The 24,819-nt window shown below is 42.0% G+C and overlaps 1 protein-coding gene across 6 annotated transcripts in view; it reads right to left on the bottom strand.

The window, feature by feature from the left end:
* The window catches only part of dennd2b (DENN domain containing 2B), a 521,803-nt gene that overhangs the window by 208,885 nt on the left and 288,099 nt on the right, over positions 1–24,819 (bottom strand). The window lies entirely within an intron of this gene.

Genomic DNA, 24,819 nt, shown 5'->3' with positions numbered 1-24,819 from the left:
ACATGTTAGTGTTGGTAGTCTTCTTTCAGCTGATGCTTTATGTAAATAAACATTTGCCACTATACTGCACCCATGTGCAGGAAGTAGACCACGGGGGGGAACGTCGACTCAGACTATAAGAGGCCTGCGTCGGGCATTTTCATGCCTTACAAGGCGCAGATTGGAAGTCTGTGTGGGGCGCCACTCCTCGCACAGACTAGAGCAATGTGTGGTTAAGTGCCTTGCTCAAGGGCACAAGCACGCTGCCACAGCTGAGGCTTGAACTAGCGACCTTCAGATCACTAGACGAATGCCTTAACCACTTGGCCACATGCCCAATGTGTGGCCAAGTAGACCATGAACAGTAATAATTCAAGAGATTTGATGGAAAGATAGAGAAAAGTGGTAGGAAGGGCATGGAGAAGATAGAATGTGGAAAGAAAAAGCCTGATACATGCAGTTTGCAGAAAAGTAACTACTGATGTTGTAGTGTAGTGAACATATTACAAGGCAACAGATCACGATTGCTATTTCTAATCTAATCCAAAAAGAAACCCAGACTCAAGAAAACAGCCAAGTCTTGTTTAACCAGACTTTAAATATTCACTTCACAATTGTGAGAGTCCTGGACTGGGATAAGAATAGAGAAAGCCTTTGGAAGGCTGCAGAGAAAATCATGTAAAAGGGCTGTGCACGAGATTATAATCAATAACCCAGCAACAACCATCACAAGAAGGGAGACCCTGAGTTCTGTACTTTCAGCTGTGAGTTGTGTGATGTAGTAGAAGAAATGAATTAGAACAGTAAATCAAATGTAAAGTTATGAAAGTCAGTAGTACAATGTGTTCTTAAGTAATTCAAGTGTTTAAAAAAAAATCACTTCTATAAAGCAACACACATAAAAGTAGCTGGTGAACTCAGCAGGCCGGGCTGAAATATCGACTGTACCTCTTCCTAGAGATGCTGCCTGGCCTGCTGCGTTCACCAGCAACTTTTATGTGTGTTGCTTGAAATTCCAGCAACTGCAGAATTCCTCATGTTCACTTGTATAAACCTTGGTTTAGAGCAGGGGCTCCCAACCATTTTTATGCCAGGGACCAATACCATGAAGCTAGGGGTCTGTGGGGCCCAGGTTAGGAACTCCTGGTTTAGAGTTTCATTGTTCTATACATAAGTTAATAACATGGCCCAACACTACGCTAAAATATTAAAACAAAGCACATCACAATAGTTAAGACTCCATACAATATGTCCAATGAATTATTGCTCCTTCTGAAAGATCAGCCTGCTGGAGGAACTCAGCAGGATCTCTTGAGTAAAAGATCAACCTGTTCTTTTTAATTGTTCTGAGCAAAATACGCAGAATTAGTCATTCAAGAAGCTGAGTGAGATAAAATATTTCATAGCTGGTCCAAATGGAACTGAATTGAAGGCTCAACTTTATTTCCCCCCACCCACAAGTGTCTGGTCGGGATCCTGTCATGTGGAAATTATTTTACTGGTTTAAGAGTTGGCAAAAATAGAAATATAATACCTTAGATTTTATGTTCAACATGCAACAGGTATTCATTTCTGCTGTCTCAAAGAAAATCTAAGCAGGCTCAAATCAGAGATATGAGATCAAACACCACCCATTTTCTGTGCTTTGTCCAAACTACGTGTTGTACCTAGCTAAACTAGGTCAAAATTTCTTTCAAAACCTAATGATGTTGGTCACTTATAAATGCTTTTCTTTGATAGAAGTGCTTGTATATGATTATTGTCACAAGTGATTCAGGCATAGAATTTGCTTTCAAATAATATTCCACAAAAATTAAACATATATGAAACATTATCAGCCAGTTTACTGAGCAATCAAAATATTGCAAAAAATGGGAAAAATGGAAATACAAAACTCTGGAAATGCCCACAGATTATTGATCCAAAGCTTTCTGTTTAATTTCATATTTCTGCAACAATCTTTTTATTAAGTTATCACTGCACAATGCCGTCAAACTTCTCCAGTGTACAGAAAAAGCCAAATCAAGGTCACCAGACAATTAATTTTAATTGTTATTTGCTTCTAATTCATTACCCAAGCATAAACAACTTAAGTTTACAATCAAGCGGAAATCTGCAGATGCTAGAAATCCAAGCAACGCACACAAAATGCTGGAGGAACTCAGCAGGCCAGGTAGCATCTGTGGAAAAGAGTAAACAGTCCACGTTTCAGGCCAAGTCCCTTCATCAGGACTGGAGAAAAAAAGATGAGAAGTCAGAGTAAGATTATGGGGGGGAGGAGAGGAAGAACTACAAGGCAGCAGGTGATAGGTGAAACCTATCGAGTGGAACAAGTACTACACCTCCTCCCTCACTACCATTCAGGGCCCCGAGCCGTCCTTCCAGTGAGTCTCTTGGATCTACTGTATCCAGTGCTCACAGTATATCTTGTTTATCGGTGAGACATGGCGTAGATTGGGAGACCACTTCACTGAGCCCCTGTACTCCATCCGCCAGAAAAAGTGGGATCTCCCACTTCCCATTCCCATTCCAATATGTCAGTTCATGGCCTCCTCTATTGTTGCCTTTAGGCCACACTCTGGTTGGAGGAGCAACACCTTATATTCCGTCTGGGTGGCCTCCAACCTGATGGCATGGACGTCGATCTCTCAAACTTCCACTAATGCCCCCCACTTTGCCATTCCCCATTCCCTCTTCCCTCTCTCACCTTGTCTGCCCATCCCTCCAGTGCTCCACTCCTTCCCTATGGCCTTCTGTTCTCTCCTATCAGATTCCCCCTTCTCTAGCCCTGTATCTCTTTCACCAATCACTTCCCAGCTCTAAATGAACTAAGTCAGTACTTTGCATCAGTCTTCACTGTGGAAGACACTAGCAGCGTGCCAGATGTTGAAGGGTGTGAGAGAATAGAAGTGAGCGCAGTTACTATTACAAGGGAGAAGGTGCTCAAAAAGCTGAAAGACCCAAGGTACATATGTCACACAGGCCCTAGTGTTCTGAAAGAAGTAACATTAGAGATTGTGGAAGCATTAGTAATGATCTTTCAAAAATCATTGCAAATGTCACTACACCCTTTAAGAAGGGGGGAAGGCAGCAGAAAGGAAACTATAGACCAGTTGGCCTGACTTCAGTGGTTCGGAAGATGTTGGAGTCAATTGTTATGGATGAGGTTATGAAGTACTTGGTGACACAGGACAAGAGAGGACAAACTCAGCATGTTTTCCTTAAGGGAAAATCTTGCCTGACGACCCTGTTGGAATTCCTCAACACGTAGGATGGATAAAGGGGATGCAGTGGATTTTGCATATTTGGACTTTCAGAAGGCCTTTGACAAGGTGCCACACATGAGGCTGCTTACCAAGTTAAGAGCCCATGGTATTACAGGATTAGAGCACTGGCTGATTAATAAGAGGCAGTGAGTGGGAATATAAGGATCCTTTTCTAGTTGGATGCCAGCGACCCGCAGGGGTTAGTGTTAGAGTTCTTTTTATGCTGTATATCAATGATTTAGATGGCTTTGTTGCCAAGTTTGCAGATGATACGAAGATTGGTGGAGGCGCAGGAAGTGTTGTGGAAACAGGTGGGCTGCAGAGGGACTTAAATAGATTAGGAGAATGGGCAAGAGAGGGGCAAATTAAATTCAATGTTGGAAACACCAAAAACTTGCAGAAACATAAACCATAGCAATTGAAGAATTCATAGAATTGAAGAGGCGGAATGGAGTAATGATGGCACTAAATGGCAACTCCTTTGCTTCCATTTTCAGAAACAGCTCTATTTCCATCTTTAATATCTTTATATTTTCTTGGTTCATTTCAAGACCCTGACCTGGAGTTACATGCTGACTTTGGTTCTTTGCAGGAATGGGACCTGCTCTCGGGGTTCCATAACCAACCGTTGTTGTTCAGCACACCAAGGGCTTAGCCTAAGAGTCTGGCTCGGATTTGGAGGCCGAGGATCTTGAGGCTCTGGAGACAGGCGGACCAAGGCTCGGTGTCATGGCAGGAGACCCGTGTGTCGTTGGGGGAGTCGCGATATCTGTGGCTGTGTGCCTGGAGACCTGAGATCTTTGAGATCTTCTGGCACAGAGCTCGAGAAAAGTGATCCAACCAACTTTTAACATTGTAAACCAGCAAGTTGTTTGTTATGTCTTCCCGCTCACTGGGAAAACAGCGACACCTGCTTCTTCCTTATTAGGGAGAAAGAGAGCCAGTGGTATGTTGTATACCGGGTGAAACGTGATGTCTTTGGGGTAACTGCAAGTCTGTGAGTTTGCTATTGCTTTGCTCACACTTGAGTGCTCGGTGGCGGGTGCTGATGCCATTTTTCGCCGGTGGGGGAAGGGGGGGTTGTTGCTTGCTGCCGCTTATGCGTGGGAGGGGGGAGCTGGGGGGGGCACTTTGGTGTTCTAACATTTAATTGTCGTTCATTCTTTGGGGCACTCCTCTGTTTTCGTGGATGTTTGCAAAGAAAAAGCATTTCAGGATGTATATTGTATACATTTCTCTGACATTAAATTGGATATTTGAACCTTTGAATTATCAACCGAAATCTGCTAAAAACTATTCTTTAACCAGCTAATGGACCCTACAAACAGCACTGCTGCTTGTGGGGTTCCTCAACCTGGAGAGAGTATTTTAACAGTGGAATTGAAGAGGAGGATTTGCTGTAACCTCCGGTGCAGCAGTCAGATCAGTGCCACGCAAGCTTTCATCATGTTTTGTTCTGCATGCAGGCAGCGGGAATTCACACATGTACAGAATCAGAATCGGGTTTATTATCACCGGCATGTGACTTGAAATTTGTTAACTTAGCAGCAGCAGTTCAATGCAATACATAATCTAGCAGAGAGAGAGAAAAAATAATAATAATAAAACATGATAATAAATAAACAAATAAATCAATTACATATATTGAATAGATTTTTTTTAACGTGCAAAAACAGAAATACTGTATATCAAAAAAGTGAGGTAGTGTCCAAAGGTTCAATGTCCATTTCGGAATTGGATGGCAGAGGGGAAGAAGCTGTTCCTGAATCACTGAACGTGTGCCTTCAGACTTCTGTATCTCCTACCAGATGGTAACAGTGAGAAAAGAGCATGCCCTGGGTGCTGTAGGTCCTTAATAATAGACGCTGCCTTTCTCAGACACCGCTCCCTAAAGATGTCCTGGGTACTTTGTAGGCTACTGCCCAAGATGGAGCTGACTAGATTTACAACCTTCAATGATTTCAATTTCCTGTCCTTCTTTTCCAAAAGCTCCCGGATTCTATTAAGCTGCTGAAATCATTAAGAAAATCTTTCCTGGAAAGTTTGGTTGAAAAATTCAAAATGTTATGTGAGCATGACCAGTTGGGAAGGTGTAATGATCAGTGCACAGCTGCTCAGTTATGTACAGTTTCTTGTATGCAAGTATTTCTAGTTTTCAGAAGTACAGAAGTCCTAGCATGATAGATTGGAGCTTTATTTCAGTATGCGATAATCCTCATGACAGATGCAGACTTTGTTCTGTATTCAGGTATATTTTGACCCCTAAGTGATGCTGTCAAGCTTCTCTGTGTGTTATGTACTGAACGTAATCTGAAAGGGCATTCTGGGGAGACGATTTACAATGAACAGCTGCATCTTCATTCCTCACCTCTCCGTCTCTCGTATGTGCTATTCACGGCCACCCGGGTTCCCAGTACCATCAACATAGCAACCGGCATTGAGCTGACAAGTCCTCACACGGTATGTATTGTTCTGTCCCTTTGTCCAGCTGCTACATTGTGTCATGTGGGTGAGCACACCACGAGGAAATGGAGGCAGGAAGCGTGGGGAGTGAAGAATCCGAGGGGAGAGAACGAGAACAGGATGGTTAAACAAAAAAAAAATAAGGGAGGGAGAGAGATGGGTAAGACTAGCTCACTTTTCTGGAACGTGATTGTGTTTGACAATGTGATAATGTTTGGAAGTGTGGGCCGGCGTGACGAAATGACAGATCAATGGGGTTCAGATACTGATAGATTTGGATATTTTGCACTGGCAAATTGAATTTCAGATGATATTCGTGTTCCAACTTTTCTGACTGTGATGGGTGCAAAAACTTTTAATTTACTACGCGTCTAGTGCAACTTGCTAAGCCTGATGATAAGCCTTATGAGGACCGAGTTAAAATCTTAAAGGGCAACTATTCAACTAAAGCTTTGATTATTGCTGAGAGGCTTAAATTTCATAAAAGGAATCAAGAGGAAGATGAAGCAACACACATCAAAGTTGCTGGTGAACGCAACAGGCCAGGCAGCATCTCTAGGAAGAGGTACAGTCGACGTTTCAAGCTGAGACCCTTCGCCCGGAGGACAGACACTTAGCAAGATTCACCTGTATCAAGCGTACTTGCAGATGCATGTGGAACTAGAGTCACAGGAACTGTTGACCATAGTGGTTCACAAAGGGGTATTCATATACCAAAGGCTTCCATTTGGCATCACCTTGGCTCCAGCGACCAATGCACTAAGTCCTGGGAGGGTTGACAGGGTGCAATGCCATTTGGATGTCTCATTCATTACTGGGGAAAACTGACTGTGAACACCTGCAAAATTTGGATGCTACACTACAAAGACCAAGGAATATGGGCTAAGGATCTGGAAAACAAGTGTCAGTACTTTAGACCTTCGATTGAATACCTGGGCCATGTGACCGACAATTCAGTGCTTCACAAGGCACTGTCAAGGGTGTGGGCAATTGTGGAGACTCCATCACCACACAATGAAGTCAATCAAGGTCTTACTTAGGACTAATAACATACTACACAAAGTTTATTCCTAACCAAGCTAGCATGCTGAAAACCACTTCACGAGCTTTTAAATAGATCAACACACTGGCAGTGGACAGATTGCTGTGAAGGGACTTTTAAAAAGGCTAAAACAGCTTTGGCATAAACTGAAGCACTCACACACTTCGACCCATCAATGCCCGTACAGTTGGCCTGCAATGTATCATCCTGTGTAGTGGAGGCAGTTATCTCACATATATTGCTATCAGATGAAAGGCATCCAATCACTTTCACATCAAGGACATTAAGCAAGGCAGAAAGCCACTGTGTCCAGATTGACTGGGAAGCACACACAATTGTCTTTGGCGTTTAGAAATTCCATCAATTCCTCTCTTGGCCCAAAACGTCGACTGTACTTTTTTCCACAGATGCTGCCTGGCCTGCTGAGTTCCTCCAGCATTTTGTGTGTGTTCCATTATTTCCTCTTAAGTCAACAATTTACAAATCATCGCCCTTTGAAGTCAATTTTTGGTTCACATGCAGGCATTCCTACCCTGGCTGTTAGTCGAAAGCAACGTAGGGCTCTGTTATTATCTGCACATCAGTATGATATGAAGTACAGGAGGCACGAGCACCCTTCAATGCTGATGGACAATCCAGGCTTCACTTACAACTCCAGAAACATCCCCAAAGGAGATCTTTTACTTCAAGCACTGTACCTACAGCTTCGATAACTGCAGTGCAAGTCCAGAAGCATCCACGTACTGACTCTGTTCTATCTGAAGTGGCGGACATGGTAACTCATGAATAGCAAGGAGAGCCAACCATAGAACTGAAACCTTACCTGGCTTGATAGAAGCAGCTCACAGCCCAGGCAGGACGTTTACTATGGGGCTACTATGTTGTCATTCCTCCACCAATAAGAAAGCAAGTGCTTGACAAGGGGGCATGCAGGGCACTGTGACATAGTGCACATGAAAGAAATTGCACGCAGCTACTTCTGATAGCCAGGACTGGATGGAGCCATTGAAGGAAGGCCAGAGCATGCCGATATTGTCAGTGAGTGAGAAATGTTCCTCAGCTTGCTCCTTTGCATCCATGGGAATGGCCTGAAGAACCACGGCAGTGGATTTACATACACTTTGCAGGACTTATAGAAGGCCATATCTTCTTGGTTGTAGTGGACGCACAAAGCAAATGGCCTGAGATTACCACTATGATGAGCACTACATCTGAGAAATGCATTGAGGAGCTACATTCCATCTTTAGCTATTTTGGCTTTCCTCAATGTTATGCTTTGTAACTCCAAAACATAAAAACTAATTGGAAGAAAAACAAGGGAGTTCGGAATGTGAGTCTAACTTTGTTTTTACTTTAAGTGAGGCGCACGTATGACATGGTAGCATCATGACGCATGCAACTCGTGTATTTTTTACACAGAACCTGTAAAGGACTATTTAAAAAAATAAGGAAGGCTTACTCAAACAATACATTTACAACATTATTCGAATATTACTGAAATATTAAATAGACAACACTCAACAGCTTATAAGTGACAATGGTCCACAACTCCTGTCAGAAGAGATGGACAAGTGAAGTTGAGTGAAATGATAAGACTATAATTCAAGGCGTTTATAGAGGCAAATGGTATTCAGCACATCGAGTCAGCACCATATCATCCAGCCACTAACGGCCCGCTGAACAATTCATACAGACCTTTGCAGGCCTCTAAATTCAGCAGGAAGTGGGTCCCTCAAGTAGCATCTTAACACTTCCTTGCTGACATACCACCCCACAACACTACTAAAATGGCTCCAGCCACTGCACTGATGAAAAGACAACTTTGCACCCGGCGTGAACTGTTTAGACCCCCAACACAAAACAAATTGTGGTAAATGAACAGAAAACCCAAGCCGAGAGACATACCAAAGTGAAGTACACAAGTTTCACAGCAGGAGAGAAAATTCTTCTAGGAACTCTGTCTCTGGAACAAAGTAGATACCTGTGACGGTGGTGGCACAAGCAGATCCTGGGTTGTACACAGTGCGAACTGGTAGCTACAACAACTGGAAAAGGCCTGCTGATCAGCTGTTGCCCACTCTGAGGCTACTGAAAAGCAACACAAACTCACCTAAAGTTCAAAGTAAACTTATGATCAAAGTATGTCACCATATACAACCCTGAGATTCATTCAATAGTAGGCATACTCAATAAATCCAATAACCATGATAGAATCTATGAAAGACCTCACCAACTGGGTGTACAAGCAGTGTGCAAAAGACAACAAACTCTGGAAGTACAATAAGAAAAATGACATAATGATAATAATAAATAAACAATAAATACCGAGAACATGAGATGAAGAGTCCTTAAAAGTGAGTCCAGAGGTTGAGAGAGCAGTTCAGTGAAGGGGCAAGTGTTGTTAAGTGGTTAACTCCACCAGTTCAAGAGCCTGATGGTTGAGGGTAATAACTGCTCCTGAACCTGATACTGTGAATCTTGAAGTTCCGCTGCCTTCTTCCTGATGGCAGCGTGAGAACAGAGCATGACCTGGGTGGTGGGGGTCCCTGATGATAGATGCTGCTTTCCTGTAACAATGCTCCATGTAGCTGTGCTCAATGGTGGGAAGGGCTTTGCCCGTGATGGGCTAGGTCATATCCATTACCCTTTGCAGAAATTTCCATTCAAGAGCATTGGTGTTTCCATACCAGGCTGTGATGCATCCTGTCAACATACTCTCCACCACACACCTATAGAAGTTTATCAAAGATTTAGATGTCATGCTGAATCTCCAGAAACACCTAAGGAAATAGAGGCACCAACATGCTTTCTTCATAATTGCACTTACGTGCTAGGCCCAGGACAGAACTTCTGAAATGGTAACACTAAAGGATTTAAAGTTGCAATCCAAATCCAGTTGTAGAAATGGAACAGGGTTCAGAAACTCCATTAAGATGAAACAATACACCCACGCTCCCCTATCTCTTGTGCTTTTTGAGTTGCCCCCTACTGACAATGCAATACCCAAGCCAAGATCTATGCTACACCACCAAGAGATAAAACAACTCTGGCAGCATCCCCAAATCGTTGGTACCCTCCCAGGAACAGGCAGCCACTAGACAGACTGAATCTTTAGTTTAGTGACTAACCCTCAGCTCATGGGGCAGAATGTCTGGAAATAGAGGCAGTCTACATTTTCCCTAGTTTAGAAAAAATGCTATTGGTTGGTTGAATTTGATGATTACTCCATTGAATGTTAATAGTTCAGTAGCTGGTTTGTGTATAGGTAGGGAAAGAAACCTTTAACATAAGGGGGCAGGGATATGTTGTGTACGTATTCACGTACATTTTGACCTTTACGGATTGCTGTCAAGTGTTACATACTGAACGTAATGTCAGAGGGCATTCTGGGTAGATGACTAAGAAGCAAAATAAACAGTTGCACATTTGTTCCTCACCCCTCTGTCTCTCGGGTGTGTTTTTTTCCGGCCACTTGGCTTCCCAGGACCACAAACATAACAGACTCTCTTTCATGTCAATCCTGGAATTACACCTTTGACAGATATGTTTTTCCTTAATGAATGTTGTATTTAAAGATTATAGGACATGGTGGTGTTCATAGAGGCTGACAGTGCAAGGCACAGAATAGGATCACATCCTATTAAAGGCAGAAGGTGATGTCAGGGACCATTCAGGCCACCGATTCTGTGCTGGCTCAAGTCAGAGCAATGCTCCGCACAGCTTTTCACCCAAGTACCTGTCCATTCTCTTCTGAAAGATTAGATGCCTCTGCTTCTATTACCTTTATAAGCAGTGAGCCCCAGTTCATTCCTTGTAAAGGTAACAGAAACAGGGAATTCTAAAACAGAAAAATAATCTCAAAAATTGCAACTTGTGTCCCTGCTTCTTGACAGATTTGCTGATCAGGCAGCTTCCATGTCTATCTGAAGTTAGACATTCCATCTCTCCCGGAAGTTCCGGGAGTCTCCTGCATATTAATAGTGGCTCCCTGATGCCCGCAAATTATATAATATCACGGAAATCAATTTTTTTTGAGAGCGAGTGAGAGAAAGCGAGCGAGAGCGCGAGAGTGACCACGAGAGAGAGTGAGCGCACAAGAGAGAGCGAGCGAGAAAGCAAGCCAGAGCGCTTGAGAGTGCGCAAGCGACCACAAGAGAGAGAGTGAGAGAGAGAGAGCGCGCGAGCGAGAGCGCGCCATGGCAGAGTGTTCCAAAAAAAATATAAAACATACGTCAGCCCAGACTACCCTAAAGTGTACCCCTGCCTAATAGGGGTCAAAATAATGACAGTGTTGCTCGCTGCACTGTTTGCAACAGTGACTTTTCTATTGCCCATGGTGGGTTAAGACTGTAAAAGGCATGTTGAGGTGAGTTTAACAGGTGTCATTCGTTCATTAGCATAGCTAATGTTATTTAAACTAGCTGGCTAGCTGCTAAGGAGCTACTCCATTGCAGACATCCCACCTCTCCCGGAAGTTTCCCGCAAATTGATGGTGCCACCTCCCTGAAATGAGTTTGCAGGGTGGGATGTCTGTGAAGTCTACCCCTTAAATGATTCAGAATACTTTTATACCACAGGTGAATTATTTTTTTCTTGTCTTTGCTTCTTTTAACAATAGTTATTTATATAATCAAGAGCTCTTTAACAATTGCTGTGATTTTGCCCTTGTTTGCTAGTATTGGCATCTGTGCCACAAATTTCATTGCTAGTCAAAAGTACTAAATGCACGGTATGGTTACATCAGCATTTGTTTCTAGCCCTAGAATCACAGGACATTACAGCACAGAAGCAGGCCCTTCAGCCCATCTAGTTCATGGCTTGGCTTTCTTCCAAGTTCCATCTATCTGCACCCGGGCCATAGCCCTCCACACCTCTCTCATCCATGTACCTATCCAAACTTCTCCTAAATACTGCAACTAAAGCTGCATCTACCACTCACATTGCAGCTCCACCCTCTGAGTGAAGTCGTTCACCCTCAGACTCCACTTAAACATCTCACCTTCCACCCTAAACCTACAATTTCTAGTTCTAGTCTTACCCAACCTGATGGGAAAAAGCATGCATGCATTCACACTATCTATACCCCCTCGTAATTTTGTACACTTTTATAAGATTTCCTTTTACCCTCCTGCGCTGCAGGGAAAAAAAGTCCTAACCTATTCAAACAACTAACTCTGCAACTCACATACTCATATCTCAGCAACATCCATATAAATTTGAGTCTTTTTCAAGAAACTCTCCTAGATATGTGGTCTTTGAGGGAAAACCATTAAAAGGGGTTTATTGAGGTTATATCAGAGCCATTCTAAGCGTTCCTAAAAGTATCTTACATCTATCCACACACAGAATAGCACATAACATGAGAAACACACACAAAATGCTGGAGGAACTCAGCAGGCCAGGCAGCATCCATGGAAAAAAAAGGTTCAATCGACGTTTTGTGCCGAAACCCTTCCAAGTCATGTCCCGAAAAGTCAACTGTACTTTTTTTCCCATTGATACTGCCTGGCCTTCTGAGTTCCTCCAGTATTTTGGGTGTGTTGCTCAGATTTCCAGCATCTGCAGATCTTCTCTTGTTTGTGAGCACATAACATGCTTTATTTTTGAGTTAGTGTCTGGGGAAAAGCCATGAAAAGCAGAGTTTATCAGATAAATGTCCAAACAATGATGCTGGATATTTTTACCAGCCCCTCCCCAGCTGCTCTGTTGCATACCTGATACGGAACTAAATGAGAACAGCTCGTCAGGGACTGCCAACAAGGCATTATTTAAAGATTTGCTTTATTTATCACATGTACATTGGAGCTTCGATACATGCAGTGAAACAAGTTGCCTGCATCAGCAACTAACACATTCCAAGAATGTGCTGGAGGCAGCCTGCAAGTGTTACCATGTTTCTGGCACCAAAATAACATGCATACAACTTACTAAGCCTAACTCATACGTCTTTGGAATGTGGGAAGACACTGCAGCACCCAGAGAAAGTGGTCAGAGGGAAAACATCCAAGGTCCTCAAAGACAGTGGCAGGAATTGAACTCTGATCGCAGATCACTGCCACTACAAAGCATTGTGCTAACCACTGTAGTTCTACACTGCCCCACACCATCTAAAATGTCAGCATACATACCTGTCAGATTTGCCATCAGCTGGAAAAGCCAGTGAAATCCAGGGTAATGCCAATTGCTGCAATGTCAGTGTAGTAATGCACGAAAAACTACCGCAAGTCTTGAAGCAACACACACAAGATGCTGGAGGAACACAGCAGGTCAGGCAGCATCTATGGAAATGAATAAGGTTGACGTTTTGGGTCAAGACCCTTCTTCAAGACTAAATATTTAAAAATTTAAGAGAAGGTAATCAGAGTTCCTACGCTGATGTTATTCATTGTGGGCTTCAGACCCTGTCTCCAACTATTGATTTACAGCTAGTAAGTAACAAAAGTTTGTCTATGGCTATGCACTCATGGGATAAGTAAATCGGTGTTAATAATATCAGCATGTTTTTGCTGAAATAAACCCTCTGTTCTTTCAAGACTGCGCTGTTCCAATGAACTCCTTGCCAGCCTCACATCAGACCTCGTGCCAAATCCTTTCAAAGCCGTCACCATGCACACTGAGGTCCCACTTTGGCAGTATTTCAGATTTAAAATTCACATCCTTGTTTTCAAATTCCTTCAAGCTTTCATTTCTACTGTACAAGCCTCCAAGATCTCTGTGCTTCTTGCATTCCAGCCTCTTGTGCATTCCCAATTTTAATCACACCAACTGCAGTCATGCCCCTCACTGTTTGATCCAAAGCGTTAGTATTTCCCTTCTAATATATGTTATCCAGGGGAATGTTGGTTTCGTTCAGTGGTATACAGGTTGTCCAGGGGAATGCTGGTTTCATTCAGTGGTATACAGGTTGTCCAGGGAAATGCTGGTTTCGTTCGGTGGTACACATATAATCCAGAGGAATGTTGTTTCGTTCGGTAGTACACATGTAATCCAGAGGAATGTTGTTTCGTTCGGTGGTATACAGGTTATCCAGATGAATGTTGTTTCATTCGGTGCTACACATGTAATTCAGAGAAATGTTGTTTCGTTCGGTGGTATACAGGTTATCCAGAGGAATGATGTTTCATTTGGTGGTACACATGTAATTCAGAGGAATGTTGTTTCGTTCGGTTGTTCGGTGGTACACATGTTGTCCGGTGGTACACATGTTGTCCAGAGGAATGTTGTTTCGTTCGGTTGTTCGGTAGTACATGTTATCCAGAGGAATGTTGTTTTGTTTGGTAGTACACAGGTTATCCGGGGAATGTTGTTTTGTTCGGTGGTATACAGGTTATCTAGAGGAATGTTGTTTCGTTCGGTGGTACACACATTATCCAGAGGAATGTTGTTTCGTTCGGTGGTACACACATTATCCAGAGGAATGAAGTTTTGTTCGGTGGTATTCATGTAACCCAGAGGAATGTTGTTTCGTTCGGTGGTACATATGTTGTCCAGAGGAATGTTGTTTCGTTCGGTGGTACACAGGTTATCCAGAGGAATGTTGTTTCATTCGGTGGTATACAGGTTATCCACAGGAATGTTGTTTTGTTCAGTGGTATACATGTAATCCAGAGGAATATTGTTTCGTTCTGTGGTACACAGGTTATCCAGAGGAATGTTGTTTCGTTCGGTGGTACACATGTTCTCCAGAGGAATGCTTCATTTGGTTGTTCGGTAGTACACATGTAATCCAGAGGAATGCTGTTTCGTTCGGTGGTATACAGGTTACCTAGAGGAATGTTGTTTCTTTCGATAGTACACAGGTTATCCAGAGGGATGTTGTTTCATTCGGTGGTATACAGGTTGTCCAGAGGAATGTTGTTTTGTTCGGTGGTACACAAGTTGTCCAGAGGAAAGTTGTTTCATTCAGTGGTACACAGGTTATCCAGAGGAATGTTGTTTCGTTCGATGGTATACAGGTTGTCCAGAGGAATGTTGTTTCGTTCGGTGGTACACATGTAACCCAGAGGAATGTTGTTTCGTTCGGTGGTACACAGGTTATCCAGAGGAATGTTGTTTCGTTCGGTGGTACACAGGTTATCCAGAGGAATGTTGTTTCGTTCGGTGGTTGAACGTAAATAAACTGAACCTGAACCTGAAATTATTCTAAATTATGTCTGCTCCAAGAGGTGAAAGGTTAGCAAAAATATTTTAAACATCAAGTTTTGTGTCATAAAATTGGAAATGGATACCTTTGTACTCTCAAGAAAAATGGTTGATGAAGAATAAGAAACATAGGCTGATGGGAGAAAGTAGCTAACTGGGAAGGGTTTACTTTTTCCTTCGGAGAGCCAAAACAGACGTAATAGAATTACATTGATTATTGTGCGCTATAACTTCACCTTAACTTTTGTTAAGTTTGTTTTTGAATACTTTAGTTCATGTTCAAAGTACAAAGTATATATAAATTAAACAATCTTGAGATTTGTCTGCTTATAGGTAAACACAAAGCAAGAAAACAGGAAGAACCCAATTTTTAAAAAAGGACTAACACCCAATGCATAGAGAGAGAGAAAAGGGGAGGGGGGGAGGAGAGAGAGAGAGAAAATAGAGAGAGACAGAGAAGACAGAGACAGAGACAGAGAGAGAGAGAGAGACAGAGAGAGAGAGCGAGCGCGTGAGTGAACAAACACAAATCATACAAACAATAAAAGCAAGCAACAGCAAATGGAGTCCATAGACCTGGAGCCCAGGCCAGCCTTAGTAGGCCCATAGCCTCAGTTTCTGTTCATCACAAAGCAGGGAAACTTGCTGTGAAGCTCGCAGATACGAAGCCTGGAGCAGCCACAGCAGTCTCACAGCCTCAGTGCTGCAGAGGAGTGATGACACCAAGCAGTGAGCAGAATTCACTCGACCCATGCATCTAGTCCCGAGACCCTGCCTTATCAGTCTATCTGTGGCAGCATTAAAATTCTCCAAACATCAGTCGTCTCCTGCACAGGACCCAGGCCCTACCACAGCGACATGCTCTGGGCCTAGACCTCACCAGCCAGGCCCTGGCCGCAGCCATGATCTGGCCTATACTCGGCCTTTCTAAACAGCTCAGCACTTTGATCGATCGATCCTGGTTTAGGTGGACGGGCTCCAAAACTCCTCCATTCCAACTCCTTTACAATTCACTCGCTGCGACTCCCTCTTGAACATGCCATGCTCCAACTGTGCATCGCAACCGCGCGCCTGGCCTTCGCATGCCTTTTCATTGTTTGCAGTGATAGTTTACCACAATTTACCACATTACAAATGTTATTAAGTAATTAGTCATAATTCCTGCCTTATGAACCACCAATAGGCTGTTACCCAACTTCAGAAATACCTTCTTAAATCTTAGGTTCCTGTTCATGTCAATGTTATCTGTACCTTTCAAAACTTTCAGCTGCATATGGATTATAAATTTAGCTGAACCACTTCTCTTGTTTAAAGAACAGCTTTCAACGTAGAAGAAGCCAAAGTGACAATGTGCTAGTTTATAATTGTTTCCTCACTAACACATTATGCCTATTGACTATACAATTAAATTGAATGATAGCGAGCACACAGTAGGTTTAAAGTACAGACGGAAATTTATTGGCTAATACTGTGGTTGATTTTCCTCGATGGTTGGCAGAACAATACAATTTATTGTAACCCACAGAAAATTATGTCATTAAAAAGGAAGTGCTTGAAATGTGACAGAGACAGAATTAACACTTCAGGCTACTCACCCTTCAATGAACTAGGGGGAAGGGGGGGGAGAGAGAGAGAGGGGGGGAGGGGAGAGAGGGGGAGGAGAGAGGGGGAGGGAGAGAGGGGGAGGGAGAGAGGGGGAGGGAGAGAGGGGGAGGGAGAGAGGGGGAGGGAGAGAGGGGGAGGGAGAGAGGGGGAGGGAGAGAGGGGGAGGGAGAGAGGGGAGGGAGAGAGGGGAGGGAGAGAGGGGGAGGGAGAGAGGGGGAGGGAGAGAGGGGGAGGGAGAGAGGGGGAGGGAGAGAGGGGGAGGGAGAGAGGGGGAGGGAGAGAGGGGGAGGGAGAGGGAAAAAACTTGTGCGGGTTGGGTAGCAGGTTGGTAATTGCAGAGTGTTTGAGGTGAATGAATTACAAAGGTGGAATTCAAGGGATGTTCATTCTTCCATTTCTATCAATCACCCCTTTCTAAATCTACGTTCCCAAACAACATTTTCACTTTTATCTCTTCCTTTCCCACCAGTAATTTATAACATTTAATCTTCTGATGTGGTCTCCTCTACACTGAAGAAACAAAATGTAGACCGTGTGACCATCTTCATTCAGTTCACTTGGGTGTCTGCAGGCTTCTCACTTTGATTTCGTCCTCTCTGCCACTCAGATTATGCTATTCTTTCTGCTTTTCTGGTTCTGATGAAGGATTACTGACCCTGTTGATTGTTTCTCTCCCGACAGAAGCAGCCTGACCTACTGAGTGCTCCCAGCATTTTTTTTTGGAATCTTGGATTTACTCTCTGAGATAGATAGAAATAAATCTTGTGAAACACTTTGAAGGCCAATATCTATTATCCTCAATTAACACTGCCCGAGCAGATTATTTGGCCATTATCACTTGCTGTTTAGAAGGATGAGTAAATCTTCTAAAGTGCTTCAGTGACTTGAAAGTAATCTGAAGCAATGAAACGGATGACATTTTATAATGACATTGACGAAGGTATTTGATTTACTGGGTCTGTGCTGGTGCCAGGGGAGCCATCTCACTAGTCCTACTCCTCTTCTCCTCGTTTCTCTGAACTGCAATTTACTCACTCTCATGAATACACAAAAAAGCTCACCTATTTTCTTTTCATGATAAATGTTCAATATTTTAACATCACATAAGTTTGGCCAAATTCAGATCCAGCTGTCTCTTAAAGATAAGTCACCCAAATGATGACTGAGTCCGCTGGATCTCTTTACATGGCATTAAAAGCTTCAAGAATTTGTCGTTTTATATATAAACACTTAGTGATTTGTTCAACCTAACCAATGTTGGGAGTGAAAAGAGTTCAATTGTTTTCATAAACATCTTCAGGGAATTTTGGTTTAAATTCCTTCACATCCCTGGGGAGTTCATTTCTTTGTGGTTCATAGCAAACAATTAATGGGAGTAAAAGTGGAAATTCCCTGGCAGGTGAGTAAAATGGATGAGAGCTACTTTAAAAAAAAATTGTTTAATGCCAAGGGTTTGAAATAAACAGAAAAAAATTCTTGAAGGACATGAGACATCCATCAATGCCAGAAAACAATAATGGAAAGTGAACTTTTCAGAAACAGTATTTCAATAGAATGTATGTAAAGACTCTATTCAAATTTGCATTTTCTGTGACTTTCCAAGCATTTACAATTTTACTATGAACTTTTGTTGGACTAATAAATATTTATAGAAGGCATTCATTATGGTTTTCTCTTTGAATGGAGGCTTTAAAAGCATCTGAAATGTAATCCCTCATGGATTCTTTAGTGATCACCATACCCAGCTCTCAGAATTAGCTGCATGAGTCAGTTTATGTTTGTACTCTTCCTTGTCCACAGCTAAGAAATGAAATGCAGCCAACCGAAGTAAGTTAAAACATGGATCTGATGCCATCGTGCTTGGATTTGAGTACACCTACTGTTTAGAAAATGTTCTACAGTAAAAGCCCTGTTACCTGGCACCCCACTATCAGCACAGTGCAGTGAACACCACTTCAGAGCAGCCATTGGGACAGTATTGAGGGAGCCCCGGGCCATTCGTAGGAAGGTGTGAAAGAAGCTCTCAAGTCAACATCAGGGTAGTAGTGAAAAGGCCCCTTCATGAATCATAACCTACAACTCCAAACTTCATCACAGGCTTGATCCAACTATAGGCAAAAGAGTTAAATTCCAAAGGTGAGATCCTAATGATTGCTTTCAACATCAATAGAGCATTCCACCAATGTATGACAATAAGCACCTCTGGTAAAACTGAAAGCAATGAATATCAAGTGAAAAAATGTCTATTACTTGATATCATAGCTCACAGAGAGTAGTGAATGAAGAAGAAACAGCCAGCCACAAGACAGCACAGGAGATCGTGTCAACCTCCTAAGCGTCACCATCTCCATCTGTGACCTTCCTCCACCACAGGCCACATATGGCAATGTTTCCTGATCTATAGCTTTTCAGACAATAAAACAGCAATGCGGCAATGCCAAGATTCAATGCAAACAAGTCAGATGTTTGTTAAGTCACGTCGAACAACACTTGCCGGGCAATAGCCCCAGCCAATAAAAGAGAACTTAATCACCTACTCTTGACATGGGACCACTTTACAGACACTCAAATGAATCAAGCATATGAACAGTTCGGTTACAACTACAGTGTGGGAGGCAGATATCCTTCTGAGAATATTCTCCTTACTGCCTTTCCATTATCTACATGGTACATCAAGACTAAAATGGAAGACTGTTCACTTCAACAACTATAAATTATCCAGAACAATGTAGTCTCCCTAATTGGCACCTCATCCACAATGTAACTATTCATTGCCTCCATTCTGGCTCTCAGCTGGCCTTTCTGGTTATCCCTACTTAGAATAATACAGCACAGTACATGCCCTTCAGCCCACATGATGATCTTTTAGCCAATTCCAAGATCAAATCTAACCCTTCCCTTCCACATAGAGCTCCATTTTTCTTTCATCCATGTGCCTATCTAAGAGCCCCTTAAACGCCACTAATTTATCTGCCTCTACCACCATCCTGGCAGCATGTTCCACACATTCATCACTCTCTGACATCCCCCTATACTTTCCTCCAAACACCTTTAAATTGTCCTCTTTTATTAACCATTTCCACTCTGGGAAAAAGTTGCTGGTTGTCCTCTCTCTCAATGCCTCCTATTATCTTATACACCTTCATCAAGTCACCCCTCACCCTCCTTTGCTCCAAAGAGTAAAGCCCTAGCTTGCAAACCTCACCCTCAGACACATGCTCTCTAATCCAGGCAAATCCTAGTGAATCTCTTCCACAACCTCTCTAAACTTTCCACTTCCTTCCTATAATGAGGCATCCAGAGCTGAACACAGTACTCCAAGTGTGGTCTAACCAGAGGTTTGTAGAGTTGCAGCAGCACTTTATGGCTCTTGAATTCAGTCCCCCAATTAATGAAGATCAACACACCATATGCCTTCTTAACCACCCTATCAACTTGTATGGCATCTTTGAGAGATCTATGAACATGGACCTCAAGATCTCTCTATTCCTCCCACTGCTAAGAACCTTGTGATTAACCCTGTATTCTGCCTTCTAGTTTGACCTTCCAAAGTGGAATACTTCAGAGATTTCTTGATTCAACTCCATTTGCCACTTTTCTCAGCTCAGCTCTGCATCCTATCAATGTCCCACTGTAACTTACAACAACCTTCTATACTGCCCACAGCACCACCAACCTTTGTGTCATCTGCAGACTTACTAACCCATTCTTCCACTTCCTCATTCAAGTAACTTATAAAAATTACAAAAAGCAAGGATCCCATAATTGATCCATGCAGAACACCAATGGTCACTGGCCTCCAGACAGGATATGCTCCACCTGTTACCACTCTCTGCCTTCTGTGGGCAAGGTAATTCTGAATTCACGCAGCCACGTTTCTCTGGATCCCATGCCATCTGACTGTCTAAGCCTGCCATAGGGAACCTCGTCAAACTCCTTACTAAAGTCCATATACACCACATCCACTGCTCTATCTTCATCAATTTGTTTTGTCACTTCCTCAAGAATTCAATCAGGCTTACATCCCATAAATGAAAGTAGAAAACACAGTCTCTTTCTGAGCAAAGAAATTCCACAATTAATTTATGCTTCAACCATAAGGAGGTTAAAGGAATTAAGAATTTTATGTGGATGGTAACAATGGACAGCAAATTTTTTCAAAAGTGTTGCTTCCTCAAAAATTTTTTTTTGGTTATGATGGATCACTTGAAGCTGAACAAAAATATAATTTCAGACTACTTGTATCGCATAGGAATTTGGAGAAACAAGAAATTAACTTTTATTAAACATAATGCATTTAATTACATAACGGTACTGATGCTTTGCAACAGTTCAACTAAGCTAAAAGTGTTTTGTTGATGAGTTTTGTCTGTACTCAGTATCTGAGGATTCTTGGTTAAGTGTCCAACAGTAATCAGCCAGCATTGATGGATTCAGTTGCCCTGATACTGCTTCTCCAAGACCATAAGTCCTGGTGAAACCTTTCACGGTGCTCGACACCGACAGTGCCAAGATTTGCAGTGAAGAAGTCTAAATTAGAATGCAGAAAATGAATCTTAAGTGACATGCTGCACTTCATGGTTTTGCATACTTGAAGCATGCTGTCAACCAGCTGTATGTGGTTTGGTGCTCTGTGGTTGCCAAGAAAATTATCAACAACATCTTTAAATGCCTTCCATGCAACTTTCTCCGGTCCCACGAGAAGTTCTTCAAATTGCCTGTCATTGATGACCGGTTTGATTTGTGGATCAAAAAAAATGACTTCCTTAATCTTGCCTTTGGTTATTCTGGGAAGCATCTGTCTCAAATATTGAAATCCTTCACAGAGATTTTTGTGCCTGGTGACAGCAGAATCCATCCTTGCACTCTTGAACCTAGTAATTCTGCTTTTGCCTTTGACAAACCCAAGTCTCTGAACGAGTACCTGTGAGGCAAGCTCTAACATCGACAGTGCACGTTGCACAACAAATACAAGCCACCCAGGCTTTGTCTTGGTCACCAATTTTACAGCCAAGGTAGAGCTTTCTTAATAAGAGGAATCATGCTCTGTCTTTGAGATTTAATGTACGCTTGCCACAAATATAACTGAAGGTATCGTGGCTGTCGCAACATTGGCGAGACATTTTGCTATCACAAATACCCCTGAAAATATAATTTTACGATTACTTTATTATCATGAGTACACACAATATGCTATGCTTGTAGAGCACGCACATCAACTTGATCACAACCTGTTATAGATGGAAACAGACTGCACAGAACAGTGTATGTGTGATGCTTTCATAGCCTTTCTAAACACTTGTACTGCCATGCAACACCCACCCTGCCTAAGCATGCCCAGACATGCCTGGACAAGACAGAAAACTTCTTAGTTTACATTGTGGGCTTACATTGTGGGCAACATTACTTGAATTATGAATTGAAATAAAAAAAATATAGGCAATTAAAATAAATGGTGTGGGATAGGGAAATTTCATGGTGATTTTCATGATCAGCAGCCTAAAAACCATAAGATACACCCAAAAGTATTCAGGATGCAAAGTCTTTGTTGTCCGGTGTAATTATAGCACTATTAATGCAAGTAGATGACAAGGAATATTTGATCAGGTTGTTTGTCAGCTTTAATCTTTAATCACTGTATCCCACCAGACGTTGATAATATTTCAGAGCTGAGCTAAAGAAAATACAAAACAGTTTAAAATCCAGCTTTTGTTTTGGTGAATAACTCACGTGGCAATTGAAGTCGTCTAGCTGAAGCCTTTTGTCTAACAATTGAAGAAAAATGGTATTTTCATAAATTTGGGCTCACTTTCTATTGGTGATTGCACAAGAAGTGTTTGCTGGCAAACTCCACACATATCCTATTACTGAAGCCACTATAACTTCAGCAACTTAAATCATCCGTAGGAATGAAAACTAGCTTAGCATACAGCTGCCAGAATTAACCTCGGCAAAAGTGTGGAAGCTCAGGGCATCTGCGTAAATGTGTTCAAACACAGAAGTCCTAGGTTTCCATGCATCTGGTCACTGGCAGATTGTCAAATGCACAGCAACACTTGGCTCCTGAGTCTAATAGCAACGTAGAATCTCCCATAGATTTTACACCACTTGTGCTGGTGAACCTACTCATTGCCCTTGCTCCTGCTCCAGGTTAGACCTGGCACACAAATTGCCTGTTCATCTGAATGCATACAAAGAAGTGGTTAACAATTATTTACATTTATTTTTTAAAACTTGGCTGCATTAGTTTAAACATCAGATAGTTTTTAAAGTGTTTCCTTGACGTTTCAGTTATTTTTAACCTGCTTGATGGTCTAAAAAGATGTCAGGCTTTTTAAATGGTGCTATAACTTGTTCGAATGTTTGTGAACATCAGCGAGACATACATAAGCAATCATCCCCTTTCACAGCCAGTAAAGCTTTGAATGAGATTTAATCAGCTCTCAAGGCATTTTAGTCCGTTATGGACGAGTGGGTTTACTGGTAGATAATCAGTGGGTACAAACTGCAAGCAGTTTAAAACAAATCCACCCTCAATATTTCTTGAAAACTTAATTAAGTTTGTCATGCATGGCACGTCCTGACACCCTTTGAAACAGAAGTTAGCTGCATTTTCCACTTATGCTTCCCACAAACTTTATATGGGCTTTGGATTGGATTTGGTAATGAGAAAGCCATTTCATTGTAGAAATCTCAAGCAGGATCCTCCATCTGTTTAAACAGAGGATATGATCATATGTACCTCACCAATCAGATTGAAGAATTTTATACGAATGTCCATAATCTGAACCAAGAACTGTGAATTAAAATCAGATATAGGTTGCAAAAGGAAACAATGAAAACGGGATGGGTTTGAGAAAGAGCAAAAGAATGAAAGAAGTTGCTTTGAATTTCTAACAATAAATTAAACCTTTAGATTCAAGAATTGGAAAGATCACATGCCAGTGAGGTTACATGGCAGCAATTATAATTTTTTATGCTGCTAAAAATTTGCTTACACAGGAAGGGACAAGCCCCAACTTTTCCTGGAATATTTAGAGGCCCATTATGCAAGTACAGCAGTTTAACACTGTGACTTCTACGTCAATACTAAGTATTGAGGGAGTAAGGAACCCAGTTGGCAACTTGCTGAATGCTGTGTTTACCTTCAGACACACATTCACTGGAAACTGCGGTTTAAATTTATACTTTAATTATAGTGTACTGTTAGCCTTCCCATTATTTTTACAGCAAAAAACTAGTGCATGATGCTGTGCATAATATAATCTTAGACAGTGAGCTACAGGGTACACAATGAATATTTTACCAATGTATTGTGAAATACGAATAGTACTGGGTGACTCAGTCTTGACCACTGCCATTGTCTTTCTCATTTAGAGTACATAGTCCAGAAGCTATTCATCATCATTAACAAATAAGATAAACAGAAGGAAAAATTAAAAGAACAATTAGCCGTCTAGACAGCTCTGAATGCCCCTCCCAATACAATAAATCCCAAACATCCTCCCTTGCCTCAGCATGAGGTCAAATACTGAGCTGAATTCAAAGGTTGACACTCCAAAGCACTGGAGAACTGCAACATTGTCAGAGGTGCTGTCTTTTGGCAGAGAGGATCACCTGAAGCCCTACTTGTTCTCAGACAGATGGAAAAGGTCCCATAAAAATGAGCAGGGTGTTACATTAGTGGCCAACATCACTAAACCAATCTGCTTATTATCACATTTCTTTCTGCAGGCTATTGCATAAACCGAACTTTAAAGAAACTTCACTGGATCTCAGGCAGGCATGCCCATAACTATGTCCCAGGGGCAAATTTAGCTTCTGATGATTTTTGATACGCCATTGGTCCAGTTCTGGAAACTCTATTGCATTAAGAGTCCTTGGCAATCTGTGCAGTACAATTTCCTCCACAATCTCTATCAGAGCATCACATGGCAAAGACATTTTATATTTTGGAACAAGTTCATGTAGAACTTGCAGCAGAAACACACCTTTACAATATCGTAGACGGCAACAAGCTTGTCCACCCGAACCTCTAATATTTGGCTTTTCCCACTTCAATTGATTTTTTAAGGTGTTAGGCTGCAAATTCCCTTATTGGTTACATATTAATATTTCTAAAAAGTTGTTGCCACATTGTATGAAAGCTAAAGTAAAAACATGAGTAACCTGATAACTTTATGCAATTCAGGGACAACGTGCAACCTACGTGTTAGTAATATGACTAATTCTGATATTAAGAAACAATGTTGATTTTAATGCCTTCCTCTTGAAGACAATCAGGAATCAATGGAGTTAAAAATCAGGATGACTAACCCGTAG

The sequence above is a fragment of the Mobula hypostoma genome, chromosome 11 (genome assembly GCF_963921235.1).
Source record: "Mobula hypostoma chromosome 11, sMobHyp1.1, whole genome shotgun sequence".
Lineage (NCBI taxonomy): Eukaryota > Metazoa > Chordata > Chondrichthyes > Myliobatiformes > Myliobatidae > Mobula > Mobula hypostoma.
Note: the sequence above shows the minus strand (reverse complement) of the source record. Positions and strands in the feature narration are given on the sequence as shown.